Source organism: Somniosus microcephalus, chromosome 8, assembly GCF_052327205.1.
Source record: "Somniosus microcephalus isolate GS21.2 chromosome 8, FLI_Smic_1.0, whole genome shotgun sequence".
In the NCBI taxonomy this organism is placed as follows: domain Eukaryota; kingdom Metazoa; phylum Chordata; class Chondrichthyes; order Squaliformes; family Somniosidae; genus Somniosus; species Somniosus microcephalus.
The window spans coordinates 93263799-93290534 of NC_140994.1; the positions used below are offsets into that span (position 1 = coordinate 93263799).

The 26736-nt window shown below is 39.7% G+C and overlaps 1 protein-coding gene across 24 annotated transcripts in view; it reads left to right on the forward strand.

Moving 5' to 3' along the window:
- The window catches only part of mypn (myopalladin), an 828299-nt gene that overhangs the window by 221513 nt on the left and 580050 nt on the right, over positions 1–26736 (forward strand). The window lies entirely within an intron of this gene.

A 26736-nucleotide genomic window follows, 5' to 3' on the forward strand; every position in this document is an offset into this window, starting at 1 on the left:
CCATCATTGGGAACATCCTCACTGCATCCACCCGATCAAGCCCCTTCACAATCTTATATGTTTCAATAAGATCGCCTCTCATTCTTCTGAACTCCAATGAGTAGAGTCCCAATCTACTCAACCTCTCCTCATATGACCACCCCTCATCCCCGGGATTAACCGAGTGAACCTTCTTTGTACTGACTCGAGAGCAAGTATGTCTTTTCTTAAGTATGGACACCAAAACTGTATGCAGTATTCCAGGTGCGGTCTCACCAATACCTTGTACAACTGCAGCAATACCTCCCTGTTTTTATATTCCATCCCCCTAGCAATAAAAGCCAACATTCCATTGGCCTTCTTAATCACTTGCTGCACCTGCATACTAACTTTTTGAGTTTCGTGCACCAGGACCCCCAGATCCCTTTGTACTACAGTACTTTCCAGTTTCTTGCCATTAAGATAATAACTTGCTCTATGATTTTTCCTGCCAAAGTGCATAACCTCACACTTTCCAGTATTGTATTCCATCTGCCAAATCTCTGCCCACTTACTTAGCCTGTCTATGTCCCTGTGCAGGTTTTTTATGTCCTCCTCACTCACTACTTTCCGTCCCATCTTTGTATGGAATGTGACCATTGACAGGAATGATACCATGGAATGGAATGATACCATTGTCTGGAATGATACCATTGACTGGAATGACACAATTGACTGGAATGATGTCATAGAATGGAATGTGGCCATAGAATGGAATGATACCATAGAATGGAATGACACCATTGACTGGAATGACAAAATTGACTGGAATAACATCATAGAATGGAACAACACCATTGACTGGAATGATAACATCGAATGGAATGGTACCATTGAATGGAAAGACACCATTGTCTGGAACGATACCATTGAATGGAATGACACCATCAAATGGAATGACACCATTGACTGGTATGACACCATTGAATGGAATGACACCATTTAATGGAATGATACCATTGATTAGAATATCGCCATTGAATGGAATGACACCATAAAATGGAATGATGCCATTGACTGGAATGACTCAATTGAATGGAATGGGACCACAGAATGGAATGACACCATTGAATGGAATGATACGACAGAATGGAATGACACCATTAAATGGAATGATAACATTGACTGGAATGTCATCATAGAATGGAACGACACCATAGAATGGAATGATATCATAGAATGGAATGACACCATTTAATGGAATGACACCATTGAAATGAATGATACCATAGAATGGAATGATACCATTGACTGGAATGACACCATTGAATGGAATGCTACCATTGAATGGAATGACACCATTGACTGGAATGACATCATAGAATGGAATGACACAATTGACTGGAATAAAATCATAGAATGGAACAACAACATTGACTGAAACAATACCATTGAATGGAATGACACCATTGAATGGAAGGACACCATTGACTGGAATGATACCATAGAATGGAATGACACCATTGACTCGAATGATATCATAGAATGGAACAACACCATAGAATGGAACAACACCATTGAATGGAATGACACCATTGAATGGAATGACACCATTGACCAGAATGATATCATAGAATGGAATGACACAATTGACTGGAATATCACCATTGAATGGAATGACACCATAGAATGGAATGATGCCATGGACTGGAACGACACCATTGAATGGAATGATACCATAGAATGGAATGACACCATTGACTGGAATAACATCATAGAATGGAACGACACCATAGAATGGAATGATACCATAGAATGGATTGACACCATTGAATGGAATGACACCATTGACAGGAATGACACCATTGAATGGAATGACACCATTGAATGGAATGATATCATAGAATGTAATCATAGAATGTAATGACACTATTGAATGGAATGATACCTTAGAATGGAATGATACCATTGAATGGAATGATACCATTGACTGGAATAATATCATTGACTGGAAATGACACAATTGACTGGAATAAAATCATAGAATGGAACAACAACATTGACTGAAACAATACCATTGAATGGAAAGACACCATTGAATGGAAGGACACCATTGACTGGAATGATACCATAGAATGGAATGACACCATTGACTCGAATGATATCATAGAATGGAACAACACCATAGAATGGAACAACACCATTGAATGGAATGATACCATTGAATGGAATGACACCATTGACCAGAATGATATCATAGAATGGAATGACACAATTGACTGGAATATCACCATTGAATGGAATGACACCATAGAATGGAATGACACCATTGACTGGAATGATACCTTAGAATGGAATGATACCATTGACTGGAATGACACCATTGAATGGAATGATAACATAGAATGGAATGACACCATTGACTGGAATGACACCATTGAATGGAATGACACCATTGAATGGAATGATAACATAGAATGTAATCATAGAGTGTAATGACACCATTGAATGGAATGATACCTTAGAATGGAATGATACCATTGAATGGAATGATACCATTGACTGGAATAATACCATTGACTGGAAATGACATCATAGAATGGAATGACACCATTGACTGGAATGATACCATTGAGCGGAATGACACCATTGAATGGAATGATACCACTGACTGGAATGACATCATAGAATGGAACGACACCATAGAATGGAATGATACCATCGAATGGATTGACACCATTGAATGGAATGACACCATTGACTGGAATGACACCATTGAATGGAATGATACCATAGAATGGAATGACACCATTGAATGGAATGATACCGTTGAATGGAATGATACCATTGACTGGAATGACATCATAGAATGGAATGACACCATTGAATGGAATGATACCATTGACTGGAATGATACCATTGAGTGGAATGACACCATTGAATGGAATGATACCATTGACTGGAATGACATCATAGAATGGAATGACACAATAGAATGGAATGATACCATAGAATGGATTGACACCATTGAATGGAATGACACCATTGACTGGAATGACACCATTGAATGGAATGGCACCATTGACTGGAATTAAATTAAGAAATGGAATGATACCATAGAATGGAATGATACCATTGAATGGAATGCTACCATTGACTGGAATGACACCATTGACTGGAATGACACAATTGACTGGAATGTCACCATTGATTGGAATAACACCATAGAATGGAATGACACCATTGAATGGAATGATACCATTGACTGGAATGACATCATAGAATGGTACAACGCCTTAGAATGGAATGACTCCATAGAATGGAATGACACCATTGAATGGAATTATACCATTGACTGGAATTATACCATTGACTGGAATGACAATTTTGACTGGAAATTACATCATAGAATGGAACAACACCATTGACTGGAATGACACCATTGAATGGAATGATACAACTGAATGGAATCATGCCATTGACTGGAATGACAACATTGACTAGAAATGACATCATAGAATGGAACAACACCATTAACTGGAATGACACCATTGAATGGAATGCTACCATTGAATGGAATGACACCATTGACTGGAATGACATCATAGAATGGAATGACACAATTGACTGGAATAAAATCATAGAATGGAACAACAACATTGACTGAAACAATACCATTGAATGGAATGACACCATTGAATGGAAGGACACCATTGACTGTAATGATACCATAGAATGGAATGACACCATTGACTCGAATGATATCATAGAATGGAACAACACCATAGAATGGAACAACACCATTGAATGGAATGATACCATTGAATGGAATGACACCATTGACCAGAATGATATCATAGAATGGAATGACACAATTGACTGGAATATCACCATTGAATGGAATGACACCATAGAATGGAATGATGCCATGGACTGGAACGACACCATTGAATGGAATGATACCATAGAATGGAATGACACCATTGACTGGAATAACATCATAGAATGGAACGACACCATAGAATGGAATGATACCATAGAATGGATTGACACCATTGAATGGAATGACACCATTGACAGGAATGACACCATTGAATGGAATGACACCATTGAATGGAATGATATCATAGAATGTAATCATAGAATGTAATGACACTATTGAATGGAATGATACCTTAGAATGGAATGATACCATTGAATGGAATGATACCATTGACTGGAATAATATCATTGACTGGAAATGACACAATTGACTGGAATAAAATCATAGAATGGAACAACAACATTGACTGAAACAATACCATTGAATGGAAAGACACCATTGAATGGAAGGACACCATTGACTGGAATGATACCATAGAATGGAATGACACCATTGACTCGAATGATATCATAGAATGGAACAACACCATAGAATGGAACAACACCATTGAATGGAATGATACCATTGAATGGAATGACACCATTGACTGAAACAATACCATTGAATGGAAAGACACCATTGAATGGAAAGACACCATTGACTGAAACAATACCATTGAATGGAAAGACACCATTGAATGGAATGACACCATTGACTGGAATGACACCATTGAATGGAATGATACCATAGAATGGAATGACACCATTGAATGGAATGATACCGTTGAATGGAATGATACCATTGACTGGAATGACATCATAGAATGGAATGACACCATTGAATGGAATGATACCATTGACTGGAATGATACCATTGAGTGGAATGACACCATTGAATGGAATGATACCATTGACTGGAATGACATCATAGAATGGAATGACACAATAGAATGGAATGATACCATAGAATGGATTGACACCATTGAATGGAATGACACCATTGACTGGAATGACACCATTGAATGGAATGGCACCATTGACTGGAATTAAATTAAGAAATGGAATGATACCATAGAATGGAATGATACCATTGAATGGAATGCTACCATTGACTGGAATGACACCATTGACTGGAATGACACAATTGACTGGAATGTCACCATTGATTGGAATAACACCATAGAATGGAATGACACCATTGAATGGAATGATACCATTGACTGGAATGACATCATAGAATGGTACAACGCCTTAGAATGGAATGACTCCATAGAATGGAATGACACCATTGAATGGAATTATACCATTGACTGGAATTATACCATTGACTGGAATGACAATTTTGACTGGAAATTACATCATAGAATGGAACAACACCATTGACTGGAATGACACCATTGAATGGAATGATACAACTGAATGGAATCATGCCATTGACTGGAATGACAACATTGACTAGAAATGACATCATAGAATGGAACAACACCATTAACTGGAATGACACCATTGAATGGAATGGTACCATTGAATGGGATGACACCATTGACTGGAATGACACGATTGAATGGAATGACAAAATTGACTGGAATAACACCAAAGAATGGAATGATATCATAGAATGGAATGATACAATTGAATGGAATTATACCATTGACTGGAATGATACCATTTACTGGAATGACAACATTGAATAGAAATGACATTATAGAATGGACAACACCATTGACTGGAATGACACCAAAGAATAGAATGATACTATAGAATTGAATAATACCATTGAATGGTATGACACCATTGACTGGAATGACACCATTGACTGGAATGATACCCTTTACTGGAATGACACCATTGACTGGAATGATACCATTGAATGGATTGACACCATTGACTGGAATGACACCATTGACTGGAATGAAACCATTGACTGGAATGATATCATTGACTGGAATTACACCATTGACTGGAATGACACCATTGAATGGAATGATACCATTGAATGGTATGGCACCGTTGACTGGAATGACATCATTGAATGGAATGACACCATTGACTGGAATTACACGATTGACTGGAATGATAGCATTGACTGGAATGAAACAATTGACTGGAATGATGTCATAGAATGGAATGACATCATAGAATGGAATGACACCATTGACTGGAATGATACCATTGAATGGAATGACATCATAGAATGGAATGTGGACATAGAATAGAATGATACCATAGAATGGAATGACACCATTGACTGGAATGACACCATTGACTGGAATGATACAATTGAATGGAATGATACCATTGACTGGAATGACAACATTGACTAGAAATGACATCATAGAATGTAACAACACCATTAACTGGAATGACACCATTGAATGGGATGACAACATTGACTGGAAATGACATCATAGAATGGAACAACACCATTGACTGGAATGACACCATTGAATGGAATGACACCATTGAATGGGATGACACCATTGACTGGAATGATACCATTGACTGGAATGATACAATTGAATGGAATGATACCATTGACTGGAATGACAACATTGACTAGAAATGACATCATAGAGTGGAACAACACCATTTACTGGAATGATACCATTGAATGGAATGGCACCATTGACTGGAATGATACAATTGAATGGAATGATACCATTGACTGGAATGACAACATTGACTAGAAATGACATCATAGAATGTAACAACACCATTAACTGGAATGACACCATTGAATGGGATGACAACATTGACTGGAAATGACATCATAGAATGGAACAACACCATTGACTGGAATGACACCATTGAATGGAATGACACCATTGAATGGGATGACACCATTGACTGGAATGATACCATTGACTGGAATGATACAATTGAATGGAATGATACCATTGACTGGAATGACAACATTGACTAGAAATGACATCATAGAGTGGAACAACACCATTTACTGGAATGATACCATTGAATGGAATGGCACCATTGAATGGGATGACACCATTGACTGGAATGATACCCTTTACTGGAATGACACCATTGACTGGAATGATACCATTCAATGGATTAACACCATTGACTGGAAAGACAACATTGACTGGAATGAAACCATTGACTGGAATGATACCATTGATTGGAATTACACCATTGACTGGAATGACACGATTGAATGGAATGATAACATTGAATGGAATGACACAATTGAATTGAATGGCACCATTGAATGGAATAGCACCATTGATTGGAATGACAACATTGACTGGAATGACACCATTGACTGGAATGACACCATTGACTGGAATGATAACATTGAATGGAATGACACAATTGAATTGAATGGCACCATTGAATGGGATGACACCATTGACAGGGGTGACACGATTGAATGGGATGACACAATTGACTGGAATAACACCAAATAATGGAATGATACCATAGAATGGAATGATACCATTGACTGGAATTATACCAATGACTGGAATGACACCATTGACTGGAATGACACCATTGAATGGAATGACAGCATTGACTGGAATGGTACCATTGAATGGAATGAGACCGTTGATTGGAATGATACCATTGATTGGAATGATACCATTGAAAGCAAAGACACCATTGAATGCAATGACACCATTGAATGGAATGACACCATTGAGTGGAATGACACCAATGAATGGAATGATACCAATGAATGGAATGACACTATTGACTGGAATGACACCATTGAATGGAATGACACCATTAACTGGATTGATACCATTGTAAGCAAAGACACTATTGAATGAAATGACACCATTGAATGCAATGACACCATTGAATGGAATGACACCATTGAGTGGAATGACACCACTGAATGGAATGATACCACTGAATGGAATGACACTATTGACTGGAATGACACCATTGAATGGAATGACACCATTGACTGGAATGACACCGTTGACTGGAATGATGTCATAGAATGGAATGATACCATTGACTGGAATGATGCCATTGACTGGAATGACACCATAGACTGGAATGATATCATAGAATGGAATGATACCATTGACTGGAATGACACCATTGAATGGAATGACACCATTGAATGGGATGACACCATTGACTGGAATGATACCATTGACTGGAATGATACAATTGAATGGAATGATACCATTGACTGGAATGACAACATTGACTAGAAATGTCATCATAGAATGGAGCAACACCATTAACTGGAATGATACCATTGAATGGAATGGCACCATTGAATGGGATGACACCATTGACTGGAATGACACTATTGAATGGAATGATAACATTGAATGGAATGACACAATTGAATAGAATGGCACAATTGAATGGAATAGCACCATTGACTGGAATGACAACATTGACTGGAATGACACCAATGACTGGAATGATAACATTGAATGGAATGACACAATTGAATGGAATGGCACCATTGAATGGGATGACACCATTGACAGGAGTGACACGATTGAATGGGATGACACAATTGACTGGAATAACACCAAATAATGGAATGATACCATAGAATGGAATGATACCATTGACTGGAATTATACCAATGACTGGAATGACAACATTGACTGGAATGACACCAATGACTAGAATGATAACATTAAATGGAATGACACAATTGACTGGAATAACATCAAAGAATGGAATGACACCATTGAATGGTATGACACAATTGAATGGAATGACACCATTGAATGGAATGACACCATTGACTGGAATGACATCATTGACTTGAATGACACCATAGAATGGAATGACACCATTGACTGGAATGACAACATTGACTGTAATAACATCATAGTATGGAACAACAACATTGACTGAAACAATACCATTGAATGGAATGACACAATTGAATGGAATGACACCATTGAGTGCAATGACACCATTGAATGGAATGCTGCCATTGAATGGAATGACACCATTGACTGGAATGTCACCATTGAATGGAATGATAAAATAGAATGGAATGACACCATTGAATGGAATGATACCATTGACTGGAATGACATCATAGAACGGAATGACCCCATAGAATGGAATGATACTATTGAATGGAATGACACAATTGAATGGAATGACACCATTGACTGGAATGACACCATTGAATGGAATGACAGCATTGACTGGAATGGTACCATTGAATGGAATAAGACCGTTGATTGGAATGATACCATTGATTGGAATGATACCATTGAAAGCAAAGACACCATTGAATGCAATGACACTATTGAATGCAATGACACCATTGAATGGAATGACACCATTGAGTGGAATGACACCAATGAATGGAATGATACCAATGAATGGAATGACACTATTGACTGGAATGACACCATTGAATGGAATGACACCATTAACTGGATTGATACCATTGTAAGCAAAGACACTATTGAATGCAATGACACCATTGAATGCAATGACAGCATTGAATGGAATGACACCATTGAGTGGAATGACACCACTGAATGGAATGATACCACTGAATGGAATGACACTATTGACTGGAATGACACCATTGAATGGAATGACACCATTGACTGGAATGACACCGTTGACTGGAATGATGTCATAGAATGGAATGATACCATTGACTGGAATGATACCATTGACTGGAATGACACCATAGACTGGAATGATATCATAGAATGGAATGTGGCCAAAGAATGGAATGATACCATAGAATGGAATGATACCATTGACTGGGATGAAACCATTGACTGGTATGATACCATTGAATGGAACGACACCATTTAATGGAATGATAACATTGTCTGGAATGACATCAAAGAATGGAACAACACCATAGAATGGAATGACATCTTTGAATGGAATGACATAATTGACTGGAATGACACCATTGAATGGAATGACACCATTGAATGGAATGATATCATAAAATGGAATGATATCATAAAATGTAATGACACCCTTGACTGGAATGACACCATTGAATGGAATGAGACATTAGAATGGAATGAGACCATTGAATGGAATGATACCATTGAATGGAATGATACCATTCACTGGAATGATACCATTGACTGGAAATGACATCATAGAATGGAATGACACCATTGAGTGGAATGATAGCATTGAGTGGAATGACACCATTGAGTGGAATGACACCATTGAATAGAATGGAACGACGCCATAGAATGCAACAACACCATTGAATGGAACAACACCATTGAATGAAATGATACCTTTGAGTGGAATGGCACCATTCAATGGAATGATACCATTGAATGGAAGGACACCATTGACTGGAATGACATCATAATATGGACTGACTCAATTGACTGGAATGATGCCATTGACTGGAATGACACCATTGTTTGGAACGATACCATAGAATGGAATGCCTCATTGAATGTGATGATAAAATAGAATGGAATGACACCATTGAATGGAATGACAATATTGACTGGAATGACACCATTGAATGGAATGATACCATTGACTGGAAATGACAACATTGACTAGAAATGACATCATAGAATGGAACAGCACCATTGAATGGAATGATACCATTGAATGGAATGATACCATTGAATGGAATGACACCATTGAATGGAATGACACCATTGAATGGAATGACACCATTGACTGGAATGACACCATTGACTGGATTAACACCAACAAAATTAATGATACCATAGAATGGAATGATACCATTGAATGGTATGACACCATTGACTGGAACGACACCATTGAATGGAATGACACCATTGACGGGAATGACACCATTGACTGGAATGACACCATTGACTGGAATTACACCATTGACTGGAATGACACCATAGAATGGAACAACACCATAGAATGGAACGACACCATTGAATGGAATGGAACCATTGAATGCTATAACACCATTGAATGGAATGACACGATTGAATGGAATGATACCATTGACTGGAACAACATCATAGAATGGAATGACACCATTGAATAGAATGACAACATTGACTAGAAATGACATCATAGAATGGAACAACACCATTGACTGGAATGACACCATTGAATGGAATGATACCATTGAATGGAATGACACCACTGACTGGAATGACACCATTGAATGGAATGACAGCATTGACTGGAATTACACTAAAAAATGGAATGATACCATAGAATGGAATGATACCATTGAATGGTATTACACCATTGACTGGAATGCTACCATTGACTGGAATGACACCATTGAATGGAATGATACCATTGATTGGAATAACACCATAGAATGGAATGACACCATTGAATGGAATGATACCATTGACTGGAATGACATCATAGAACGGAACAACGCCTTAGAATGGAATGACACCATAGAATGGAATGACACCATTGAATGGAATTATACCATTGACTGGAATGATACCATTGACTGGAATGACAACATTGACTGGAAATTGCATCATAGAATGACACCATAGAATGGAACAACGCCATAGAATGGAACAACACCATTGAATGGAATGGAACCATTGAATGCAATAATACCATTGAATGGAATGACACGATTGAATGGAATGATACCATTGACTGGAACAACACCATTGACTGGAATGACACTATTGACTTGAATGATACCATTGAATGGAATGACACCATTGACTGGAATGATACCATTGAAAGCAAAGACACCATTGAATGCAATGACACCATTGAATGCAATGACACCATTGAATGGAATGACACCATTGAGTGGAATGACACCACTGAATGGAATGATACCACTGAATGGAATGAAACTATTGAATGGAATGACACCATTGACTGGAATGACACCATTGACTGGAATGATGTCATAGAATGGAATGATACCATTGACTGGAATGACACCATTGACTGGAATGACACCATAGACTGGAATGACATCATAGAATGGAATGTGGCCAAAGAATGGAATGACACCATAGAATGGAATAATACCATTGACTGGAATGGAAACATTGACTGGAATGACACCATAGAATGGAACAACATAATTGACTGGGATGACATCATTGAATGGAATGATAGCATTGAATGGAATGACACCAATGACTGGAATGAGAACATTGACTGGAATGATACCATTGAATGGAATGACACCATTTAATGGATTGATAACATTGGCTGGAATGACATCATAGAATGGAACAACACCATAGAATGGAATGACATCATTGAATGGAATGACATCATTGACTGGAATGACACCATTGAATGGAATGACACCATTGAATGGAATGATATCATAAAATGGAATGATATCATAAAATGGAATGACACCATTGACTGGAATGACACCATTGAATGGAATGATACATTCGAATGGAAAGAGACCATTGAATGGAATGATACCATTGAATGGAATGATACCATTCACTGGAATGATACCATTGACTGGAAATGACATCATAGAATGGAATGACACCATTGAGTGGATTGATACCATTGAGTGGAATGACACCATTGAATAGAATGGAACGACACCATAGAATGGAACAACACCATTGAATGGAATGATACCATTGAGTGGAATGACACCATTGAATAGAATGGAACGACACCATAGAATGGAACAACAACATTGAATGGAACAACACCATTGAATGGAATGATACCATTGAGTGGAATGACACCATTCAATGGAATGACACCATTCAATGGAATGATACCATTGAATGGAAGGACATCATTGACTGGAATGACATCATAGAATGGACTGACTCTATTGACTGGAATGATGCCATTGACTGGAATGCTACCATAGAATGGAATGCCTCATTGAATGTAATGATACGATAGAATGGAATGACACAATTAAATGGAATGACATTATTGACTGGAATGACACCATTGAATGGAATGATACCTTAGAATGGAATGATACCATTAAATGGAATGACACCTTTGAATGGGATGATACCATTGACTGGAAATGTCAACATTGACTAGAAATGACATCATAGAATGGAACAGCACCATTGACTGGAATGACACCATTGACTGGAATGACAACATTGAATGGAATGACACCATTGACTGGAATGACACCATTGACTGGAATGACACCATTGACTGGAATGACACCATTGACTGGAATGACACCATAGAATGGAACAACACCATAGAATGGAACAACACCATTGAATGGAATGATACCATTGAGTGCAATAACACTATTGAATTGACTGACGCCATTTAATTGAATGACACCATTGAATGGAATGACACCATTGACTGGAATGACACCATTGACTGGAATTACAGCATTGACTGGAATTACATCATAGAATGGAATGACACAATTGACTGGAATGACACCATTGACTGGAATGATACCATTCAATGGAATGACACCATTTAATGGAATGATACCATTGACTGGAATGACATCATAGAATGGAACAACACCATAGAATCGATTGACACCATTGAGTGGAATGATACCATTGAATGGAATGCTACCATTGAATGGAATGACACCACTGACTGGAATGACATCATAGAACGGAATGACACAATTGAATGGGATGACACCATATAATGGAATGATATCATTAAATGGAATGACAACATTGAATTTAATGAGACCATTGAATGGAATGATACCATTGAATGGAATGATAACATTGAATAGAATGACATCATGAAATAGAATGACATCATAGAATGGAATGATACCATAGAATGGAATGACACCATTGACTGGAATTATACCATTGACTGGAATGATACCATTTACGGGAATGACACAATTCACTGGAATGACACCATTGAATGGAAGACACCATTGACTGGAATGATGCCATTGAATGGAATGATACCATTGACTGGAATGATACCATTGACTGGAATGATACCATTAACTGGAATGATACGATTGAATTGAATGATGCCATTGAATGGAATGACACCAATGACTGGAATGATGCCATTGAATGGAATGATACCATTGACTGAAATGAGACCATTGACTAGAATGACACCATTGACTGGAATGACACCATTGAGTGGAATGACACCATTGACTGGAATGTCACCATTGACTGGAATGACACCATATAATGGAACAACACCATAGAATGGAACGACACCATTGAATGGAATTATAGCATTGAATGCAATAACACCATTGAATGGAATGATGCCATTGAATTGAATGACACCATTGAATGGAATTACACCATTGACAGGAATGACACCATTGACTGGAATTACAGCATTGACTGGAATGACATCATAGAATGGAATGGCACAATTGACTGGAATGATACCATTCAATGGAATGACACCATTTAATGGAATGATACCATTGACTGGAATGACATCATAGAATGGAACGACACCATAGAATCGATTGACACCATTGAGTGGAATGACACCATTGAATGGCATGCTACCATTGAATGGAATGACACCACTGACTGGAATGCCATCATAGAACGAAATGACACAATGGAAGGGGATGACACCATTTAATGGAATGATATCATTAAATGGAATGACAACATTGAATTTAATGAGACCATTGAATGGAATGATACCATTGAATGGAATGATAACATTGAATATAATGACATCATGGAATAGAATGACATCATAGAATGGAATGATGCCATAGAATGGAATGACACCATTGACTGGAATTATACCATTGACTGGAATGATACCATTTACTGGAATGACACAATTGACTGGGATGACACCATTGAATGGAAGACACCATTGACTGGAATGATAACATTGACTGGAATGATACGATTGAATTGAATTATGCTATTGAATGTAATGACACCAATGACTGGAATGATACCATTGAATGGAATGATACCATTGGCTGAAATGAGACCATTGACTAGAATGACACCATTGACTGGAATGACACCATTGACTGGAATGATATCAATGAATGGAATGAGACCATTGAGTGGAATGATACCATTGACTGGAATGAGACCATTGACTCAAACGACACCATTGACTGGAATGACACCATTGACTGCAATGATAGCATTGAATGGAATGACAGCATTGAATGGAATGACACCACTGAATGGAATGACACCATTGACTGGAATGACACCATTGACTAGAATGACACAATTGACTGGAATGACACAATTGAATGGGATGACACCATTGACCGGAATGACACAATTGAATGGGATGACACCATTGACTGGAATGAAACCATTGAATGGAATGACACCATTGACTGGAATGACACAATTGACTGGAATGACACAATTGAATGGGATGACACCATTGACCGGAATGACACAATTGACCAGAATGACACAATTGAATGGGATGACACCATTGACTGGAATGAAACCATTGACTGGAATGACACCATTGACTGGGATGATACCACTGAATGGAATGGTACCATTGACTGGAATGACACCATTGACTGGAATGATACTCCTCAATGGAATGATACTATTGAATGGAATGACATAAAAGAATGGAATGACCCCATAGAATGGAATGATATTATAGAATGGAATGACATAATTGAATGAAATGATACCATTGAATGGAATGATACCATTGACTGGAATGAGACAATTGACTGGAATGATGCCATCGAATGAAATGACACCATTGAATGGAATGAAAACATTGACTAGAATGATACAATTGACTGGAATGATACCATTGAATTGAGTGATGCCATTGACTGGAATGATACCAGTGAATGGAATGACATCATGGAATAGAATGACATCATAGAATAGAATGAAACCACAGAATGGAATGACATCATAGAATGGAATGACACCATTGACTGGAATGATAGCATTGAATGGAATGATGCCATTGCATGGAATGACACCAATGAATAGAATGACATCATAGAATGGAATTATACCATTTAATGGAATGACTCCATAGAATGGAATGACAACATTGACTGGAATGATACCATTGAATGGAATGACAGAATTGAATGGAATGACACCATTGACTAGAACGACACCATTGAATGGAATGAGACCATTGACTGGAATGATACAATTGAATGGAATGACACCATTGACTGGAATGACACCATTGAATGGAATGACACCACTGACAGGAATGAGACCATTGGCTGGAATTATACCATTGAATGGAATGATACCATTTAATGGAATGATATCATTGAATGGAATGACACCATTGAATTTAATGAGACCATTGAATGGATTGACATCGTAGAACAGAATGATACCATTGAATGGAATGACACCATAGAATGGAATGACACAGTTGACTGGAATGACCCAATTGAATGGGATGACTCCATTGACTGGAATGGCACCATTGACTGGAAAGATACCACAGAATGGAATGGTACCATTGAATGGAATGATACCATTGACTGGAATAACATGATTGAATTCAATGATGCTATTGAATGGAATGACACCAATGACTGGAATGATAACATTGAATGGAATGAGATCATTGACTGGAATGATACCATTGACTGGAATGAGACCCTTGACTGGAATTATACCATTGAATGGAATGTAACCATTGTCAGGAATGAGACCATTGGCTGGAATAGTATCATTGAATGGAATGATACCATTTAATGGATTGATATCATTGAATGGAATGACACCATTGACTGGAATGATACAATGGAACAGAATAATACCATTGACTGGAATGACACCACTGAATGGAATGATACCATTGAATGGAATGGCACCATTGAATGAAAATATACCAATGAATGGAATGATACCATTGACTGGAATAACACCATTGACTGGAATGATGCCATCAAATGAAACAACACCATTGAATGGAATGAAACAATTGACTAGAATGATACCATTGATTGGAATGACACCATAGAATGGAATGACATCATAGAATAGAATGACATCATGGAATGTATTGACACCATAAAATGGAATGACATCATGGAATAGAATGACATCAAAGAATGGAATGACCCCATAGAATGGAATGATTTCATAGAATGGAATAACACCATTGAATGAAACAAAACCAGTGAATGGAATGATAGCATTGACTGAAATTACACAATTGATTGGAATGATGCCATCAAATGAAACAACAACATTGAATGGAATGAATCCATTGACTAGAATGACACCATTGATTGGAATGACACCATAGAATGGAATGACATCATAGAATAGAATGACATCATGGAATGTATTGACACCATAGAATGGAATGACACTATAGAATGGAATGACACCATTGACTGGAATGACACTATAGAATGGAATGACACAATTGAATGGAATCACACCATCGACTGGAATGGCACCATTAACTGGAATGACACACTTGAATGGGATGACACCACTGACGGGAATAACACAATTTTATCGAATGGCCCAATTGAATGGGATGACACCATTGACTGGAATGGCACCATTGACTGGAATGATACCACTGAATGGAATGGTATCATTGACTGGAATGACACCATTGAATGGAAAGACTCCAATGACTGGAATTATACCATTGACTGGAATGATATGATTGAATTGAATGATGCCATTGAATGGAATGGTACCATTGACTGGAATGACACCACTGAATGGAATGACACCAATGACTGGAATGATAACAATGAATGGAATGAGATAATTGACTGGAATGATACAATTGAATGGAATGACACCATTGACTGGAATGACACCATTGACTGGAATGACACCATTGACTGGAATGAAACCATTGACAGGAATGAGACCATTAACTGGAACAATACCATTGAATGGAATGATATCATTCAATGGAATGAGACCATTGACTGGAGTGATACAATTGAATGGAATAATATCACTGACTGGAATGACACCATTGAATGGAATAATACAATTGAATGGAATGATACCATTGAATGGAATGAGACCATTGAATGGAATGATACCATTGACTGGAATGAGACCATTGAATGGAATGATACCATTGAATGGAAAGATACCATTGACTGGAATGATACTCTTGAATGGAATGATACCATTGAATGGAAAGACACCATAGAATGGAATGACATCATGGAATATAATGACATCAAAGAATGGAATGACCCCTTAGAATGGAATGATATCATAGAATGGAATGACACCATTGAATGAAATGATACCATTGACTGGAATGACACCATTGACTGGAATGACACCATTGACTGGAATGATACCATTGCCAGGAATGATAACATTGAATGGAATGAGATGATTGACGGAATGACACCATAGAATGGAATGACATCATGGAATAGAATGACATCATAGAAGGGAATGACACAATAAAATGGAATGACGCCATTGACTGGAATGATACCATTGAATGGAATGATGGCATTGCATGGAATGACTCCATGGAATGGAATGACATCATAGAATGGAATGACACCATTGACTGGAATGATACCATTGAATAGAATGACACAATTGACTGGAATGACACCATTGACTGGAATGAAACCATTGACTGGAATGACACCATTGACTGGAACGATACCACTGAATGGAATGGTGCCATTGACTGGAATGATACCATTGAATGGAATGAGAACATTGAATGGAAAGACGCCATTGACTGGAATGATAACATTGAATGGAATGAGACCATTGACTGGAGTGATACAATTGAATGGAATAATACCATTGACTGGAATGACACCATTGACTGGAATGACACCATTGACTGGAATGACACCATAGAATGGAATGATACCATAGAATGGAATGACACCATTGACTGGAATGAAACCATTGACTGGAATGACACCATTGACTGGAATGACACCATTGACTGGAATGATGACATCGAATGAAATGACACCATTGAATGGAATGAAACCATTGACTGGAATGATACCATTGAATGGAATGACGCCATTGACTGGAATGATAACATTGAATGGAATGAGACGATTGACTGGAATGATACAATTGAATGGAATAATACCATTGGCTGGAATGACACCATAGAATGGAATGACATCATGAAATAGAATGACATCATGAAATAGAATGACATCATAGAATGAAATGACACAATAAAATGGAATGTCACCATTGACTGGAATGGTACCATTGAATGGAATGGTGCCATTGCATGGAATGACACCTTTGAATGGAATGATACCATTGAATGGAATGACACCATTGACTGGAATGGTACCATTGAATGGAATGAAACCATAGAATGGAATGACACCATTGACTGGAATGATACCATTGAATGGAATGATACCATTGAATGGAATGCCACCACTGAATGGAATTAGACCATTGAATGGAATGATACCATTGAATGGAACGATACCATAGAATGGAATGACATCATGGAATAGAATGACATCAAAGAATGGAATGACCCCTGTAATGTATATACCTTTAAGGGGGGAACTATCTTTGACAGCTCATGTATACTGCAGTACCGGCAGTGACCACACCTGTATACAGCACTGAGTAGTAATCTGTACAGATCAGTTCCAGTGTGAGCCACGTTGAGTAAACACCTGTTGTACCATTCTCCTGCAGTCTGTGTCTTATTATACATGGACACAACATTGGTGACAAGGCAAGTTTGAATCTACCTGCAACTCTGCATCACCTCCCGGGGATTCGTTCCTGGAGATCAGTGGATTGGAGGTCAAGGCCAGAGACTCAGGCGTTGACCACGGGCAACCGCCCAGTCATCCAGCAGAGACTCAAGAATTGCGGGGGAGGCTGTCGAGAGCCAGGCTTGCCTTTCCAGTCGAGGTGGTCCAGCGAAACGGGCTGGCAACAGGTAGTGCGCAGACCCTTCCCGGACAGCGGCGGGCTAGAGCCCGACCGAGCGGCACAGCAAAGGGCCGAGCAGCATCGATGGGGGAGAGAAAGAGAAGGCAGAGCACACAGGTTGCAGCCGGTGTTCAGGGGCCGAGCAGCGTCGAAGAGAGGGAGAGAGAGATGCGCAGAAACCCGCGAGGCACCGCCATTGCCATGAGGACCGCCGAGAGTGGCTTTGGCAGCAGCACAGGAGAAGCGCGCGAAAACTACAGGGCGCCGCCATTGCCACAAGAACCGCTGGGAGCAGCGTTGGCAGCAGCGGGGGAGGAAGGACAGCGCGGGAGACGCCATTTTAAGCCGTTGGGAGACACCATTTTAAACCACACCCAAAATGCCGAAGAGTGGCAGTATCACCACATTTGACAATGAAGTCGAAGATTGGACTACATATGTCAAACGAATAGAAGTATACTGCAAGGCAAATGAAGTGTCAGATGACAAGAAAGCGTTGGTATTGTTAAATTTAATGGGTGCAAAGACGTATGGTTTATTACAAAATCTAGTAACCCCAACGAAGCCAATGGAAAAGAGTTTTGAAGACATAGTAACGATACTACAGGAACATTTAAACCCCACACCGCTGCTGATAGCAGAAAGATTCAAGTTTCACAAATGGAACCAGCATAAGAATGAAAGCAATGCTGATTATTTAACAGAACTGTGCAAACTATCGAAACACTGCCAGTTTGGAGCGGGACTGGCAGATACCTTAAGGGACAAGTTTGTGTGTTGGCTTCAAAGTGAAGGAACCCAGAAACGGCTTTTATCTGAAAAGGACCATACGCTGGAAAAGGCTTTCAGCATTGCGGTATCATATGAAGCAGCAGCACGGGGCGCTGCAGAGATACAACAGAGACCGCAAGAATATGGCACAAACAAAATGTCATATGGAACAGAGAAGTGCTATCGCTGCGGCAGAACAACACATGACCAGAATGATTGCTGGTTCAAAGACAAAGTGTGCAGACAGTGTGGAAAAGTAGGACACATAGCACGAGTCTGCAGGTCGGGAAAGAAAACCAGCAATAAGAAACCTACCAACGAAAAGTACAAGAAGGTACATAAGATGACGGAGAATAGTTCAGAAGAGCAAAAGAGTGATAACGACTCCGAAAGCAGGGAACTGAGTTGTCTGAAACTACATAATGTGGTCACAACGGAGGATCACCGAACCATTTGGGTCACTCTCAAGATAGCAGGAGTCCAGTTAAAGATGGAATTGGACACAGGATCAGCCCTAACAGTCATAAACTGACGGGACTATGAGCGGCTATTCTCACACATACCCTTGAGAGACATAAAAATTATTTTGAAGACGTACACGGGGCAAAAAGTCTACCCCAAAGGAAAAATAAGGGTGACCGTTATATATAACGGTAAGGAAACACCAAAACTAGACCTGTATGTATTGCAAGATGGAGGACCACCATGACTGGGGCGTGAATGGATCCAGAAAAAACAACTGGATTGGCATTCCATACAGGCACTGACTGTGGCTGACAAAAAGGATGAAGACGTCACACCTGGGCGACTGTCAAAGATCCTAACTGATGCGAAAGAAGTGTTCCAGCAAGGACTTGGAACACTAAAAGTCATGACAGCGACGATTAAAATTGAAGAAAACGCAAGCCCAAAATTTTTTAAGGCCAGACCGGTACCTTATGCGATCCGCCCAGCCATCGAAGCAGAGCTGGAGAGTCTGGAACGTTCAGGTGTACTGTCCAAGGTAGACTGGAGTGAGTGGGCTACACCCATCGTCCCTGTGATGAAAAGGTCATTGAGCAGCACGCCTGGGGAACCAAGGAAGGTTCGCATCTGTGGGGACTTTAAGGTAACAGTGAACCCGATCCTTCACACCGTACAATATCCACTTCCGCGGATTGAAGATATTTTCGCCTCGCTATCTGGAGAGAAACGCTTCACTAAGATTGATCTGGCCCAGGCGTATCTGCAAATGGAGGTAGAAGAAGCATCAAAAAAATACCTCACAATCAACACCCATAAAGGTCTCTACCAATACAACCGGCTGGTATTCGGGGTAGCATCAGCTCCGGCTATTTGGCAGAGGGCAATGGAACAAGTCCTGCAAGGGATCCCAGGGACCCAGTGTTATTTGGATGACATCCTGGTCACGGGCGAAAATGACAGTGATCATCTTGCCAACCTGGAGCAGGTGCTCACTAGATTGCAGGAATATGGGCTCCGAGCTAACCGCCCCAAATGCGAGTTTTTTAGAAAACAGATCTCACATTGTGGCCACGTTATCGATAAAGAGGGGTTACATAAGTCCCCAGAGAAGATTGAGGCAGTAGTCAAGGCTCCAGCACCGGAAAATGTGTCACAACTGAGGTCGTTCCTCGGGCTGGTAAACTACTACCATAAGTTCTTGCCAAATTTGTCTACAATACTACACCCACTGAACACCCTACTGCAAACTGGGGTGCCATGGAAGTGGAGTGACGAATGTAGACGAGCTTTCCAGAAGAGCAAAACACTAATCACATCGTAAGAGGTATTGGCCCATTACAACCCAGCATTACCAATTCGGTTGGCATGTGATGCATCACCCTACGGCATTGGAGCGGTGCTGTCGCACAAATTCTCGGACGGCTCAGAGAGGCCAATAGCCTTTGCGTCACGATCACTAACCTCAGCCGAGCGTAACTACACCCAGATTGACAGGGAGGCCCTCAGCCTAGTGTGGGGAGTGAAAAAATTCAATCACTATCTGCACGGGCAGAAATTCACCTTGCTGACTGATCACCAGCTTCTTGTCTCCACTTTTAATCCGAAGAAGGGCGTTCCGGTGATAACTGCGCAATGACTACAAAGATGGTCACTTTTTCTAGGGGCGCACCACTATGAGATTGAATATAAGGGCACGAAACAGCATGGAAATGCTGATGGGCTATCACGCCTGCCACTGCCTACTGCGGAGGAAGCACCAGCAGTGGATCCTGTCGAAATATTCCATTCGACTATAGTTGAATACCTACCCGTAACTAACGTTTGTATCGAAAAGGAAACCCGAAATGACCCGACACTGTCTCGAGTATATGATTTGACAGTGAAGGGATGGGCAGCACATGGCGACTCACTGTTGCCAGCATTCTCGACAAGGAGAGAACAGCTGTCAGTGTGCCGGGGACCTTGATGTGTGGATCCCGAGTGGTAATTCCACCCAAGTTAAGGGATAGAGTGCTCAATGAGCTTCATGAGGGTCATCTGGGAGGGGTAAAAATGAAAAGCCTAGCCAGGGCTTATGTGTGGTGGCCGGGAATCGATAAACAAATCGAGGACCTGACCAAGAGCTGCTCCGGATGCCAGAAAGTCCAAAATGCACCACCACAGGCCCCTCTACACCCATGGGAGTGGCCCTCATCTCCATGGCAACGGGTGCATATTGATTTTGCTGGTCCATTCATGGACTCAATGTTTTTAATAGCCGTGGATGCGCACTCGAAATGGCCTGAGATCATCAAAATGTCCTCCACCACCACGGAGAAAACTATTGCAGTCCTACGGACCATTTTTGCCAGGAATGGCTTGCCAGAACAGATTTACTCCGACAACGGACCACAGTTTGTGTCCGAAGAGTTCCGGAGGTTCTTGAAAAGAATGGGGTAAGGCATTACACATCCGCCCCGTATCATCCAGCCACAAATGGATAGGCTGAGAGGTTCGTACAAACCTTTAAGAAGGCAATAAAGGCTATGTACAATGACAACATTCCGCTGCAGCACAAGGTGGACAATTTCCTGTTCGCCTACCGGAATGCGACACATGCAGTCACCAACCAGGCCCCAGCCATGATGTTCTTTAACCGAAGGTTAAGATCTCGCCTGGATTTGCTCAGACCAAACGTACGAAGAGATGTTGAGAGTGAGCAATTCCAGCACATCCATGAGAAGCCAACAAGGAGCTTCAATGTAGGGCAACCAGTCTTGGCCCGCGACTACCGAACAGAAAAATGGCAGCCAGGAACGATATGCACGCGGCAGGGCCCACTAATGTACACAGTGGACGTTGGGGAGAGCATTGTGAGACGCCATGCTGACCAGATCCTAGAGTCACAGGATCAAGTCAACCCCACGCCTCGCCCATACGTACCCGATGATGAACCCGACGTACAGATAGCATCTACCCCAGAAACAGTAGCATCGGAAGCTGATGAACCAACCGACGACAGGGGGCCAGAATTGCCTCCGCACCAAGAGCAAGACACTCGGGAAAGGCGCTATCCAGAAAGGATCAGGAAGCCTCCCCATAGACTGAATATATAAATAGACTATTTTCAGCTAATGTTGCATGTTAAAAGTGTTAATTGTAATTAGTTTGATATTTAATTGTTAAATGAGTGTTATGGTACTGTTAATCTAAAAGGGGAGGAATTGTAATGTATATACCTTTAAGGGGGGAACTATCTTTTACAGCTCATGTATACTGCAGTACCGGCAGTGACCACACCTGCATATAGCACTGAGTAGTAATCTGTACAGATCAGTTCCAGTGTGAGGCACGTTGAGTAAACACCTGTTGTACCGTTCTCCTGCAGTCTGTGTCTTATTATACACGGACACAACAACCCCATAGAATGGAATGATATCATAGAATGGAATGACACCATTGAATGAAATGATACCATTGAAGGGAAGGATAGCATTGACTGAAATTATACAATTGACTGGAATGATGACATTGAATGAAATAACACCATTGAATGGAATGAAACCATTGACTACAATGATACCGTTGACTGGAATGACATCATGGAATAGAATGACATCATAGAATGGAATGACACGGTAGAATGGAATGACACCATTGAATGGAATGATACCATTAAATGGAATGACAGCATTGACTGGAATGATACCACTGAATGGAATGACATCATGGAATAGAATGACATCATGGAATAGAATGAGACGATAGAATGGAATGACATCATAGAATGGAATGATACCATTTAATGGAATGACACCATTGACTGGAATGACACAATTGAATGGAATGACACAATTGAATGTGATGACAACACTGACGGGAATGAAACCATTGACAGGAATGGCACCATTGACTGGAAAGATACCACTGAATGGAATGGTACCAATGACTGGAATGATACCATTGACTGGAATGACACCATTGAATGGAATGATACCATTGAATGGAATGATACCATTGACTGGAATGACACCATTGACTGGAATGATACTCTCGAATAGAATGACATCAAAGAATGGAATGACCCCATAGAATGGAATGACATCATAGAATGGAATGATACCATTTAATGGGATGACACAATTGAATGGAATGATACCATTGACTGGAATGACACCATTGACTGGAATGATACCATTGAATGGAATGAGAACATTGAATGGAAAGATGCCATTGACTGGGATGATGCCATTGAATGGAATGACACCAATGACTAGAATGATACCATTGAGTGGAATGAGACCATTTACTGGAATGACACCATAGAATGGAATGATACCATAGAATGGAATGATACCATTGACTGGAATGATACTCTCGAATGGAATGATATCATTGAATGGAATGACCCCATAGAATGGAATGACATCGTAGAATGGAATGATACCATTTAATGGGATGACACAATTGAATGGAATGACACCATTGACTGGAAGGACACCATTGACCGGATTGACACAATTAAATGGAATGATACCACTGATTGGAATGGAACCATTGACTGGAATGATACCATTGAATGGAATGAGAACATTGAATGGAAAGACGCCATTGACTGGAATGATGCCATTGAATGGAATGAGACCATTGACTGGAATGAGGCCATTGACTGGAATGATACAATTGAATGGAATGATACCATTCAATGGAATGACACCATTGACGGGAATGATGCCATTGAATGGAATGACACCATTGACTGGAATGATACCAATGAATGGAATGATACCATTGAATGGAAAGACATAATGGAATAGAATGACATCATAGAATGGAATGATACCATTGAATGGAATGATACCATTGACTGGAAGGATACCATTGTCTGGAATGACACAACTGAATGGAATGACACTATTGACTGGAATGACATCATTGAATGGAATGATACTATTAAATGGAATGACCCCATTGATGGGAATGATACTATTAAATGGAATGACGCCATTGACTGGAATAACAGCATTGGCTGGACTAATACTATTGAATGGAATGATACCATTGAATGGAATGACACCATTGAATGGAATGATAACATTGAGTGGAATGAAACCATTGACTGCAATGATACCATTGAATGGAATGACACTATAGAATGTAATGATACCATTGAATGGAATGAAATCATTGACTGGAATAACAGCATTGAATGGAATGACACCATAGAATGGAATGACACCAATGACTGGAATGATACCATTGAATGGAATGAGACCATTGACTGGAATGGTACCATTGAATGGAATAATACAATTGACTGGAATTACACCATTGACTGGAATGACACCATTAAATGGAATAACACCATTGACTGGAATGATGCCATTGAATGCAATGATACCATTGAATGGAATGATGCCATTGAATGGAATGTCAGTATAGAATGGAATGACACCATTGACTGGAATGATACCATTGAATGGAATGACACTATAGAATGGAATGATACCATTTAATGAAACAGTACCGGTGAATGGAATGATACCATTGACTGGAATAACACCATTGCCTGGAATGATACCATCAAATGGAATGATACCATTGAATGGATTGACACCATGAATGGAATGACATCATGGAATAGAATGACATCATAGAATGGAATGACACCATTGACTGGAATGATACTATTAAATGGAATGACACCATTGACGGGAATTATACTATTAAATGGAATGACGCCATTGAATGGAAGACACCATTTACTGGTATTACACTATAGAATGGAATGAAACCATTGACTGGAATTATACCATTGAATGGAATGACACCATTGACTGGAATGATACCACTGAATGGAATGATGCCTTTGAATGGAATGCCACCATTAAATGCGATGGCACCATTGAAT